General features: G+C 37.2%; 1 protein-coding gene across 1 annotated transcript in view; it reads right to left on the bottom strand.

The window, feature by feature from the left end:
• The window catches only part of GABRB3 (gamma-aminobutyric acid type A receptor subunit beta3), a 233,986-nt gene that overhangs the window by 207,573 nt on the left and 13,235 nt on the right, over positions 1-13,178 (bottom strand). The window lies entirely within an intron of this gene.

Genomic DNA, 13,178 nt, shown 5'->3' with positions numbered 1-13,178 from the left:
AACATCATTTTAGTTTTTCTGTCTGTTTCATTACTAAGCAAAATGCAACATGACAGCCTGAACAGGAAATGGCCATTTTCTGGCATGACAATGATTCTCTGCCAATTCACTCCTCCCTATGAACATCTATGTTGTACCGTCTTAACAAGCAACTGGATTTTCACCAGAGATGAATGACAAAGCACACTCACATCAACAGGAATGTGGACACACTGAGCACTCATCTCTAGTACATTTCAGGTGTCTTTGAAAGAAAGTCCTTTCTCGGCTCTTCCCACTAAGTAGGAAGGAGGTTACATTTACAAATTAGGAAGTTGAGGGGAAAGAACAGTGCTAGTCACCAAAAGTAAAGTCCTGTGTACTTAATTCCCCTTCTCGTGTGCCTGAGATCGTCTCCCATTTAAAAAACCAGCAAAGCTCAGCACAACCTGAAGAGAAAGGTTTCTACGCAGGTGAGGTTTTCTGAATGAGGCATATAAAAATAGCACAGTCTGCGTGCTCTTCTCCACTCAACTTACTACAGCTCAGGGCCTCACCATTTAGTAACCACATTTGATACTAAGATTAAGCATGAAAATTCTCAGATATTTCACTTAGAAAATTAGATAAGCTGTATGGACAGATGACGACTTTTGTTATTCCCATTTCTTTTCACTTTTTTTAAAATTTAAACTATACTTCCTTACTGAGATACAGTTATCAGCTAGAGTGGAAATTATTTTCAACATAACTCAACAATAACAGAAACTTTGATTAAAACTTGAATAACCAGTATCAAGCTCACGACTTTGAAACTCATACTTCCAATTCTCAAGTTATATTCTCAAGAAACATTTCACTTAATAAATAAAAGAAACATTTCACTTATTTATATTTACATATGTATATTTATATGTGTACATATATACACATAGTCTTCAGAATTTTTAAAATTTTTATTTTGAGATAATTATAGATTTATAGGAAATTGAAAAAAATGTACAAGGAGGTTCCATGTACCCTTCAACTAGTTTCCCCCAGCAGTAACATCTGGCATAACTGTGGTGTAACAGCAAAACCAGGAAATTGATATCAGTACAATCCACAGACCTCACTGAGATTTCACCAGGCTCACATGCACTCATTTGTATATGTGTGTATTGTGGGGTTGGGGTGTGGCGGTTATAGTTCTCTGCAATTGTATCACATGTGGAGACTTGTGTAACCACAATCAAGATACAGACGTGTTCCATCATTACATACCACCCTCCCATCCCCCTTTGTAACTGCACGCACCACCACTCTTCCCTCTCCATCACTAACCACTGGCAACCACTAATCTGCCCTCTTTGTCTACAATTTGTTTCAAAATTGTTATGTAAATGGAATCAGTGTATAACCTTTGGAGATTAGGCTTTTCAAAAGCATAACTCCATGAGATCCATCCAAGTTGTGTGCATCAACAGTTCATTCCTTTTTATTGCTGAGTAGTATTCCAAGGTGTGGATAGAGCACAGTTTGTTTAAGCACTCACCCATTGCAGTCTATTTGGTGTGTTTCCCATTTGGGGTTATTACATTATAAAGCTGCTATGAATATTCATTTAAAGGTTTTTGCGTGACAGGTTTTCATTCCTCTGGAATATAAATGCTGAAGAGTGTAACTGTTGGGTTATGTCGTTACTGCATATTTAATTTTACAATAAACTGTCAACTTACTTTCTGGAGTGGCTTTACCACTTTACAGTCCCACCAGCAATGTATGAGTTATCCAGTTTCTCCACACATTCTAGTCAGTATTGAATGTTGCCACCTTTTTTTTATTATAGCCATCCTGATAGGTGCTTAGACATTGAACATCTTTTCATGTGCTTATTTTATGGCTTGTCATCTCTTTTGCCCATTTTCTAATTTCTAATTTATATACTCTAGATCCAAGTCCTTCGTCAAATATAGTTGGCAGATATTTTCTCGGAGTACATAACTTGTCCTTCCATCTTCTTCACAGAATCTTTTGGAGAGCAAATGTTTTAATTTTGCTTAGGTCCAATTTACCAATTTTTCCTTTTATGAATCATGCCTTTGGTGTCAAGTCTAAGAACTCTTTCCCTCACCCTAGGTCCTAAGGATATTCTGTGTTTTCTTCTAAAGTCGATTTTGTGTGAATTTTTATATATATCTGATGTTTAGGTCAAAGTTCATCTGCTCCATCACCATTGTTGGAAAGGCCATCTTTCCTCCACTAAATTGCTTCTGAATCTTGTTAAAAATCATTTGGGCATATGTGTGTGGGTCTATTTCCAGATTCACTATTCTATTCCACTGATCTATAGGTCTATCCTTCCACCAAAACCCACTGACTTGTGGTTACATAGTAATCACAAATATTGTAGAGAGTGTTCCCTCCCACTATTTTCTTCTTTTTTGAAGATAATTTTATTTAGCTCTCCTTGCCCCTGTGCCTTTCCATATGTGGTTTAGAATAAATTTATCTATGTCAACAAAAGTCTTTCTGGGATTTTGATAGCAATTGCATAAAACCTATACATCAATTTGAATCAATGTCTTACTATGGTGAGTCTTCTAATTTATCAAACAGTAGTTTTCCCCATTTATTTAGGTCTTTTATTTCTTTCATCAGTATTTTATAATTTTCAGCGTTCAGGTTCTGTGCCTGTTTTATTAAGTTTATACCTAAGTATTTAACTTTCTTGGAGTGAGTTTGAAAGTTTTTATTTTAATCTCAGTTTCCATATGTTTGCTGTTACTATATAGATATGTGACTGATTTTTGTGCTGACCTCATATCCTAAGACCTAGAACTAATAAGTTCTAGGACTTTCTATGTAGATTTCTTGGGATTTTCTACATAGACAATGGTGTCATCTAGTAATAGGGACATTTGCATTTCTTCCTTTTCAATCTGTATGCCCTTTCCTTCTTTCATGGTTTACTGAAGTAGCTAGAATAAGAAAGGTGAGAGTGGACATCCTTGCCTCATTCTCAGTTTCAGCGGGGGAGCAGTCAGTCCTTCACCATTAAGCATGATGACAACTGTAGGTTTTTTGTAGATTCTCTCTACAGGTTAAGGAAATTTTGTATTCTTAGTTTGCTGAAAACTTTTATCATGAATGAGTGTTGTATTTTTCAAATGCCTCTTCTGTCTCTATTGATATAAGATGTGATTTTTTTTTTCTTATTTAGCCAACTGACAAGGTAGTTACTAATTGATTTGTGATTACTGAACCTGTCTTACATACCTAGAATAAATGACACCAGGTCATGGTGTAGAATTCCTTTTATACATTGCTGGATTTGATGTGCAAATATTTTGTTCAGGATTTTTGTGCCAATATTCTTGAGAGATTTTGTTCTTTAGTTTCTCCTTGTGTGCTGTCTTTCTCTGGGTTGGTATCAGGGCAATACTGGCTTTATAAAATGAGTCAGGACCTGTTCCCTCCTCTTCTGTTTTCTAGAGAAGATTGTGTATTACCAATATTTAATTCTTCTTTAAATGTACTCCAGAATTCTCCAGTGAAATTATTTGGGCCCAGAGATTTCTTGTTCAGGAACCTCTACTTACAAATTCAATTTATTTAGTCACTAATGGAATATTCATATCTTGTTCATTTGGGGTATGTCTTAGTAATTTATGATTTTTAAGAAATTGGTCCGTTTTTTGCTAGGTTGTTGAACTTATATGTGTAAAGCTGTTCATTCATACTATTCCCTTATTTTCCTTTAAATGAGCGCAGGACATGGAATGATAATTCCCATTTCATTCCTGACATTGGTGATTTGTGTTTTCTTGTTATTCCTGTCTAAGATTTAGCAATTTAATTGACTTTTTTGAAAATCCAACTTTATATTTGATCAATTTTTCTCTCCTGTTTTCTTGTTTTCAATTTCATTTATTTCTGCTCTTATCTTTACAATGCCCTCATATCTGCTTGGTTTGGGTTTATTTTGATCTGCCTTTTCTTGTTTTTAAGGACTTAGATTTGAGATCTCTCCTTGCTTTAATGTAAGCATTTAGTGCTATAACTTTCCATCTTAGCACTGCTTTAACTGTGTCCCACAAATTTTGATATGCTGCATTTTTGTTTTCATTCAGCATTATGTATCTTTTTATTTCCTTTGAGACATCCTCTTGGACTCGCAGATTGTTTAAAAGTTTATTGTTTAATTTCCAAGTATTTGGAGATTTTCCTGTTGATTTTCTGTACTGATTTCTAGTCTGATTCCATTATGGTTAGAAAACATAAACTGTATGATATGAATTCTTTGCCTTATGACTCAGAACATGATTTATACTGGGGAAAGCTCTGTGGGCACTTGAATGTGTATTCTGCTGGGTGAAGTGTTCCTTAAATGTCAATCAGATCCTATTGACTGCGGTGATGTTCAGTTCTTCTTTATCCTGTTTTACTGGGTAGCAGGTAGATGATTAGCTCCCTGTTTGACCCTGCTGAAATCATGGGGAGGGAGGTATGTCCTTTTTTGATTGGTGTTTGGCTGAAATAGGATAGGTATTATCAAAAAGTTTCTGTTTCTGTTAGGTCATCCTTCTCCTGATCATTTGGCTAAGAAGCTTTTTTGGAGTTTCTTTTCTCTGTTGTTGGCAGTTCTAGGCAGTAGGCTTTCCAGTATACTCTCTGGAACCCATGAAAGGCAAAAAGAAGACCTAGGGAACTCAATACCAAGTCACTGCCCATGTCCTGAGGTCCACAGGCAATCATCCTTCTTCTTTCAACCTTCAGAATCTTTCTGTTTTTGGATTATGACCCGGTTTTTCAGTCGCAAGAGGGAAGACTAGGAGGAATGAGGCTACTCCATCTTGGTTGGAATTAGAAATCTGTTTAGAGGTTTTTAAAAAAACAGTTTCATTTAATTCTTCCCTTCTGTCTTCACGCCTTTTAGTTGCATTTTTGCTTATTAGCACCTCTACCAGAAAGAAGGCAAGGAAATAGAAGGAGCTAGAATTCAAAATCAATCCATTTGCTACTCATTAGCAACTCTGGAAGAGGTCCAGTGAAAGAACTTGAAACTCCTTACTAACATGAGGTTTTCAATAATCTATGGATGGGGCTTCCCTGGTGACACAGTGGTTAAGAATCCACCTGCCAATGTCGGGGACACAGGTTCGAGCCCCGGTCCAGGAAGATCCCACATGCCACAGAGCAACTAAGCCCGTGCACCACAACTACTAAGCCTGCGCGCTAGAGCCTGCGTGCCACAACTACTGAGCCCGCATGCCATAACTACTGAAGGCTGCACACCTAGAGCCTGTGCTCTGCAACAAGAGAAGACACCGCAATGAGAAGGCCGCGCACCACAATGAAGAGTAGCCCCCACTCACCACAACTACAGAAAGCCCATGCACAGCAACGAAGACCCAACACAGCCAAAAATAAATAAATATATTAAAAAAATAATAATCTATGGATGTAGATTATTCATTCAACCCAAGCCCTCAGTTAGCAGTGGTAGAACACTAAGGCTTAGACCTCATTCACTGCCCTTTAAATTCTTTCTAAATGAAATTGCTCAGAGAACAATAAGGTACTGCCAACACAGACTGAGAAACTACATGACAAAATGGGAATGTGAATTTATTTTCTTATGAAAAATATAAACTATACCTTTAAAAATTGCTTTGCTTTCTACCAAGTGAAGGAACCAGCTGGCATGGTACCTATCTTTGCAGCATCCCAGTTAGATAATAAGAGGCAGGCTGAACACACAGAGACAAGTGAATTCAAGATTAACTAAAATATGGAATTTACATTGGATTTAAGTAAGCTATTGTTGATTATGAAGAGAAAAGTTAACATAAGGAGCTGTTTTAGAGTAAAATGACTCTATTAAGTTGAAGAAATAGAATTTCATGAAATGCTTACCTCGTGAATGGAAGAAAACTGCCAGAGATGTGACAACCTATATTTTTGCTAAGAATATACTGAAGCTCAGAAATATTATGAATTATAAATGTTTTCCAAAGCTTTTTTATTTTCAGATTTCATTACAATAGATCAACTTTTTTCTTAAGTTCTACTCATAACAATGAAGCATTTTGCTCTTTTTTTCCGCAAAAATTATGTTTTATAAAATGTAATTAGTATCTGGGAATAGTGAAATCTCTAGTTGTTCAAAATCTTTCTAGATTATGGAAAATTCATGAACTACTAATGTTGAAAGTTATACAATGCATTTTGTAAGAGTTCTCCAAAATCTGAGCATTTGTATTCATTCTAGCAAATTCAAAAAAAAAGTGTTTGATGATAAAGTTATCCAGAATTCATGGGATTCCTTCCTTTCTTTCCTTAACAAACCATAGTTTATAATTCATGTTAATCAAATATTTAAAATATCACAATAACCTTTTAAATATCAACTGACAACACTGGCAACAATGTAGAAATACAAACTAGAAATGCACCGGAATGTGTCCAGAACAATTGCAGATGGAAAGGCGCATTGTTCCAAAGTCTATGGTTTCCAACTCCTGGAACAAGGCCCAACAGTAATAATAGAGCAGTGATGAGATTCCCTTCAGTGTGAAAGAGCTCTCTAGACATAGAAGGTCATGAGATAAAGGATCTTAAACTAACCACCTCTCCACCTCCTCCTCCTAATTTGGAATTTGATGTTTGGCTCCTAATTTTCATCATATCCCAATATTATCCAAGTTCCCTGAAAAAATAATCACTGATATATCGAACTCCTTACTTCTTAAGGGTCTGTTCTGCTGTTGATTCAGCATCCCAGTAAATGAAATTTGGCTAGAGCACTAATCTCACCACCACTTCTCTAGATTTTAAACTGTCAAATTTGTTCCTTTTCTAGCTAATTTCAGCTTTTTACTTTTTTAGAAATAAAAACTATGTTTTTACACCACACTCAGAAAGCCTTATCTCCATCCCTAATTGACTGATAGGCTATGTAACCTGATTTCTAATTGGTACTTGGCAAGAAGAGAGAGTACACATTAAATGTGGACTTTTAGCAGAGATAGCACCCCTGCTCCTCCTAAGAAATACAATTTTCTGTATAAAACAGCATGCTTTGAAATATTTTTTTAAATTCAACAACACAGTGTTACTTAACTAGCAGACCAAGAACCTCTTTCTAACACCCACTCTTTCTTTCCATCTCTTATTTCTGAGATTCTCCTTTTTAACCGTGTAGTTACCCAGGGTAAAAGTGATGATTTAAGGGGGAGAAGAGTCCATGGACTGTGTCCTGCTGACTCACGATTTCACAATTACTCCCTCCCACTCATTGTGTGCTCTCTGTAATGAGTGTTTTTAATGGTTCCATGTTTGCCCCACAGCATTCTTTATGGTGTTGGTATCCTTGGAGAGAATAGGTCCTTGTCTGACTCTGGCCATCTCCACAATCAGAATAGAATCACTATCAATACTCACTTTTTTTTTTTAATAGCTCTTTATTGTAGTATAAAAAACTCAGTTTTAAAACATCTATTTATGGCTGACAGTATGGAATATATGGAAGTAAAGGGATACATAACATGGCAAAGGGAGGAAGTCTACAAGTGAAACAATTTGAGACCAATACGTTAACATTGTGCTAAGGATTAGAATAAACTGAAGTTGAGTAAACATAGGGCTAATCGGGCTTATCAAGGTAAGAGCTTTGCTCTTCAACTCTGTGAGGCCCCAGTGTCAAGTCCATACTCAACACAGTCATCCAGGGCCATCACTTCTTTTGTTCTTACACTTTCTCAGGAAGAACCCTAAATCCTGCCCCTTGTACTAACCAAATGGCAAAGGCTCTGATATGTACTGAGAACCTCAAAACAGCTCCAATCTCTTCCCTTGAGGCTGAGAAGATGTCCATTGACACAGCCCACAGGAACTTTCCCCCAGATCCTGGAGCTTGTTCTTAATCTTGGCATCCCAGCCACGGTGGACATTAACTCTAGTCACCCCATTCTACCACACCCAGCAGGCACTCTGGAGCAATTAGGGGCTCCCATCCTGGAAAGGACAGGAAGAACCGAGTAGTCATACTGCACAAGTGGAACCAGAACAGAGGATAATAACAGACTTAAGACAGAGCAGAGATCCCTGCATTTAAGGGCTCCAAACTAGGGTCATGGGAAAAAAGGAGTCTTCAATACATTATCAAAATTACTGTGCAAGACTTGATGAATAATTAGATACTAGAGAAAGAGAAAAAAGATGAAAATTATCTTCAGGATTTAATGACAAGGTGGAAAATCACAATTCACGAGGCCTAGCTGACCAAGATTTGATATGCAGGAGAGTAATCCCTGATCACCACATTTACACACACAGCCCCCAGCACCCACCAGCGAGGACACAGGCAAGGGCTACAGGTTGATACTCATCCCAGAAACAGTGTCCAGAAACATATGGTTGAGGAAAATATCTGTAAAAGAGAATTCAACAGTTAGGGGCAGCACAGTCAAGGGAGGGGCTTGGAGTGTCTCTTTTATATACAGATACTTTCTTTTTCCCATAGGAAGACTACAGGAAAGAGCCTAATGAAGAGGGAGATATGTTGCAAAGGAGACAGCGAATGTGGACACAGGAAAAGCCAAAACGCAGAGCACAGAGAGCAAGAATAATTTCTGATGGGAGGAGAAACATCTTCCTCTGAGAAAGACACGGGGGAAGGGCCCCTGCATCCTGCAAGCCCACACTGTAATCTTCTGAGGGAAACAAAATTTGAGTTCAACAGCAAGGAAAGATGGGAAGTGAGAATGGAGGCCTTAAGGGGAGAGAACGCTCTGCATAGAGAGGACAATGCATTAAATAATAAAATTACTGGGAGACTTCTTGTGGTCAGAGACATTTCTGCTAGTGGACAGGCTTGTGACACTTTGACCAACATCGTTTTGAAGGCTGGGCAAGAGCTAAACACAACCATCATGTTAAAGGGCTAGAGAAACTTGAAATAGATTTCTTTGGTGTCTAGGATGAGAGGTAGAACCAGTGCTTAAGGACGAATAAAACTAAAATTGCTGACAGGGCAGAAGAATGGGAAAGAAAGACAAGTGGACAGTGAAAAGAGTCTTCTCAAAAGCAGATGGCTCCTTTGGTCAAACGTGTGACCTTCATGTAAAAAGAAGATTAAAAAAAAAATAGAGCTCGGGGTAGGTGAAAATTTTTATAAATTTTTATAAATATGGGGCTGTTCCTGAATGACTTTCACTGAGATGCTATTTCTGGGCATGATGGCAGGATTCAAATCAGAGCAGTGAGGAAAAATGGTTACGCATTCATCTCATAATCGATGTGGAAAAATCCAAATATAATTTGGATTTAAATTCTCTTCCGATTAAATGTTAATGATCACTTAAATTTTTTTCTCTGCATCAGTAAAGGAAACTTTGGATCAGATTAAATTTTATCTGATTTTTTCCTCATTAACTATGAAAAATAGTCCCCTAAAAATGTTACCCATGTAGGTAAAGTTAATACTTCATTGAACAAAACCTCAGATTAATCAGCTGTGCCCTTCGGATCAGCCTCACACACTCTGCACACACAAGGCCCCACCCACACCACGCCAGCCCCGCCCACATGAGGCCCCTCAACTTCCCCACACTTGCCAGGGGCCCCACATATTCTAACACCCAAAGGATCAAGGTTCTGCCCGGTTACTGAGATTAATTATGGGGCTATGTTGAATTTTAAATGTTGTGGTAAAATCTGATAATGTGGGCTTCCAGGTAAAAATGGTCAACTGTGACCTCAAAACCCCTAAAAATAATTTTTTTTTCCAATTTCTTAGGCATGATTTCTGAGAAAATTCTAGTATTCAAATGTAAAAGTTATTTGGGGAATTAGAATTTATTCTATTTCATTCAAAACAGTGACCTGAACTTGTGCTGTTCCTTACATATATATCAGAATACCAAATATAAAATTAAGATAAAGTCAATTTTAATATAAAGCCAAATTATTTGTATATTTTTCTTGTTAGATGACGTTGTGTTGGAGTCATGGTAAAGTTAAGAATAGTTTTGGGGTTTAACTCAATTTTGTGAGCTATTATTCTCTTTCCATTTATCAAAAGATACACTTATTCTAGAATATTAGCTATAAAACATTTTTTAGGCAAATCAGTGGGACCCCAAACCAGCAGATCCTTTCTTGAAAGCTACTCAGTTATGTGTCTCAAACACCTTAAAAATATTCATACTATTTGACTTAGTAATCCTACTTAATGAAATGTTTCTCAAGGAAAATATGCATAATAATTCATGCACAAGGATATTCATCAAAATACTATTTAGTCTAGCAAGTAGCCTAAATATTCAATAGGAAAATATTAAGTATATTATTCATCCATGCAAGGAAATACCATACAGTTTTTAAAATATCAGTAAAATATGTTCAGTAGCATGGAAGTCTCTATAACATAGTTACATGGAAAAGCATGATAATAACTTATGCATACAGTGTGTAAAAAATAGTACATACATACCATATGTGCATGAAAAAAAACAAAAGAAATACATCCAAATGTATTTTTCTATCTGTTCTAAATTTTCTTAGTGGGCAACTAATTTTTTTTTTAATTTTGGAAAACAGTGGACACTATTTTGTGAAAGCAGTAAAGGTACAGTGAGAACCTAAGTTCTCAACAGGCAGTCATACTGACATCTCCAGCCATGTGGGCCTTCTTTTCACAATATAAAGTCAGAGAACACTCCTGCACCTGACCCAATGTTAAAGAACATGGAATGCAAACACAAAGTCACCTGTGTTATGTATAAAAATCCATGGGTGTTCTGATCATTTACAGCTGGATAAGGGAGAATTTCTGCCTTCCTCCCATCACACCTGAAAAGAACATGCATCAAAGTATCTGGTAAGGCCTGCAGCTCTGAAAACACCTGGGGTTTCGGCACAGGTTCTGAGTAGATTGTAAACCCTCTTAGTGACTCTGTACCTTAGGCGGCTGCCCCCCAGGAGGATGATGGGCTCCAATTCAGGAACTCAAACACCCCCAGTGGTTCCAATTTTTCAAAGGAAAATGTAAGAAGAGCAGAAGTAAACAATTTAATTTTTCTTTTGCACAGTACAAATTGGCATATATCTACTCTTTAATTAAACATGACTAAATGTCCCAGTATCTCAAGTATTTAAAGAATCAAAAATCCAGTTTCTTGTAACACTTTTACCATGTTTTGCTATTTCAATACCACCCATAGCTCCCTTATGTCTTTTCCATGCCATCTAGTCCTATTCACTTTCCTCCAAACTGCTTTTCAGAACACTCTCAGCATTTCCTCTTTCCTCATCCCCACCTTCACTGTCACTGTCCTCCCACGTCTGCACAGGTTGATGATTATTGAGTGACTCACTCCTGAGCTCCAGGCAAGCACCCTCTCCTCCTGAGCTTCTGCACAACTTCATGTGGTGCTGAGTGCCTGCCAGAGTTTCAAGTCTGAAGTGCCAGAGGCAACATGTGAAAAGATGTGCTAAACTGGAGACACGTGGAAAAGCCCAAACTATTATCATTTGGATCTATGATGCTGAGTGTTTCTTTGGCATATGAAAGCAGTTATACACTAGTTAAGTCACCTCTTAAATATGAAGTATTTAGAGTGAAGGAGACAGCACAAGAATATGCTCATCAGCACAGAACAGGTGAACCAAAAAGCCATGAAAGACAACACAAGAGGAATTATTAAGTTATATTAGTTATTTTGAGAATTAAAAAAGGAAAAGTTCATTGCATTGCCTCTCCCCAACTAGTTCCAGAGTTGACTTATGAATGCAAGGTGCTTTGATAAGCCTGGAACTTTAAAAATCTATACATACAGCTTATTTTGGACTAACCTATTAGAATAAGTGTAAATTAGATATAGCACTTCACTCTGAAGCAACAAAAGTAGTGTTCTGCCATAAATATTCACAAAATCGGCCCCTTACACTCCTCTTTTCTACCATCGCAACAGGCTCTACTGTCAGTGTGATAGAATTCTACGATGTTTTCTATTTCAGGGTTTTGTCATGATTATTGGTCTCACCACTTCTATTACAATGTAGATAATCACACAAAAAAATCTCTATAGAAGTGTGATCTAGAAACACTCACACTTACCTGACAGAAAATATTGTGTTGGCCAAAAAGTTCATTCGGGTTTTTCCATAACATCTAACAACGTAAGATGTTATGGAAAAACCCGAACGAACTTTTGGCCAACCCAATAGTTCAGTAACATGTGAAACTGATGTGTGTGAGTCCTTCCCCTGGGTAACTGACAGTTTCTATTAATACTATAGCATGAGTAAATTCCGATTTTCTGTTTGCACATTATTGCATAATCAAGTACAGTCTTGGGCAAAGGTTGGCATATCAGGAAATTGGATGTCAATTAATAGATGCTTGCTTTCCTGTCAGCCTTTGTTTAACAAATTTCATTCTGCTTTCTTCTGAAGTATGTTGGAGAAAAAAAAGAGGCTTTTCCTTAGTGGTTTTAGAAACTGAAAGGTATGATAAAAGGAGAGAAATTACTGAGCCAATTTGATGCTTGGGGTACTGAAATTTTTCATTCAAAATCCCAGAAAGATAAATGGAGAGAAAAACTGGCAGGTAAGACCCCCATTTCTTATCTCATCAGGGGAGATGTCATTCAGATAAGTAGCCAAGAGACTAGGAAGGACATCTACCCCCCCTTATTTGACCTTTTCACCTTAATCTCAGTAAACCAGCTGATGCCCAGGACCTGTACCCACACTGGTCCTCAGAGTTGGTGCTACCCAAAGTGCACTAACTCAATTACACTTGGAACAAAGTGTCTCCCCTTTTAATGTCTGAACTTTGCTAGTCCAGACTAGCTGCCATACCCCTCTTGCTCTGGGAGAGAAAGAAAGGAAAAAAAAAACTTTGAGGAACATCTATGCATGGGGCTACCACTGTAGATAAATTATTTCTAAGTGCTAAGTTAGGAAATCGGTTATTTACTGTCTTTACTGTGCTACAATTTCTCCTAACCAGATACTACAATCCATTATTAGCAGGATTTCACCTACAGTAAATAAATATGAAGTAAACACTTTGAAAATTATTAACATTTTTTTGGTCATTGATTACATCCAAGTTTGAGTCACATCCAAGTTTGAGTCACACTATACATTCTGATCTATATAATTCTAAATAGGTAATTTCCTAGTTATATAATAATTTGCACTCCACA

Source organism: Orcinus orca, chromosome 2 (genome assembly GCF_937001465.1).
Source record: "Orcinus orca chromosome 2, mOrcOrc1.1, whole genome shotgun sequence".
Taxonomy (NCBI): Eukaryota; Metazoa; Chordata; class Mammalia; order Artiodactyla; family Delphinidae; genus Orcinus; species Orcinus orca.
This window is presented reverse-complemented; position numbering and strand designations above follow the sequence as displayed.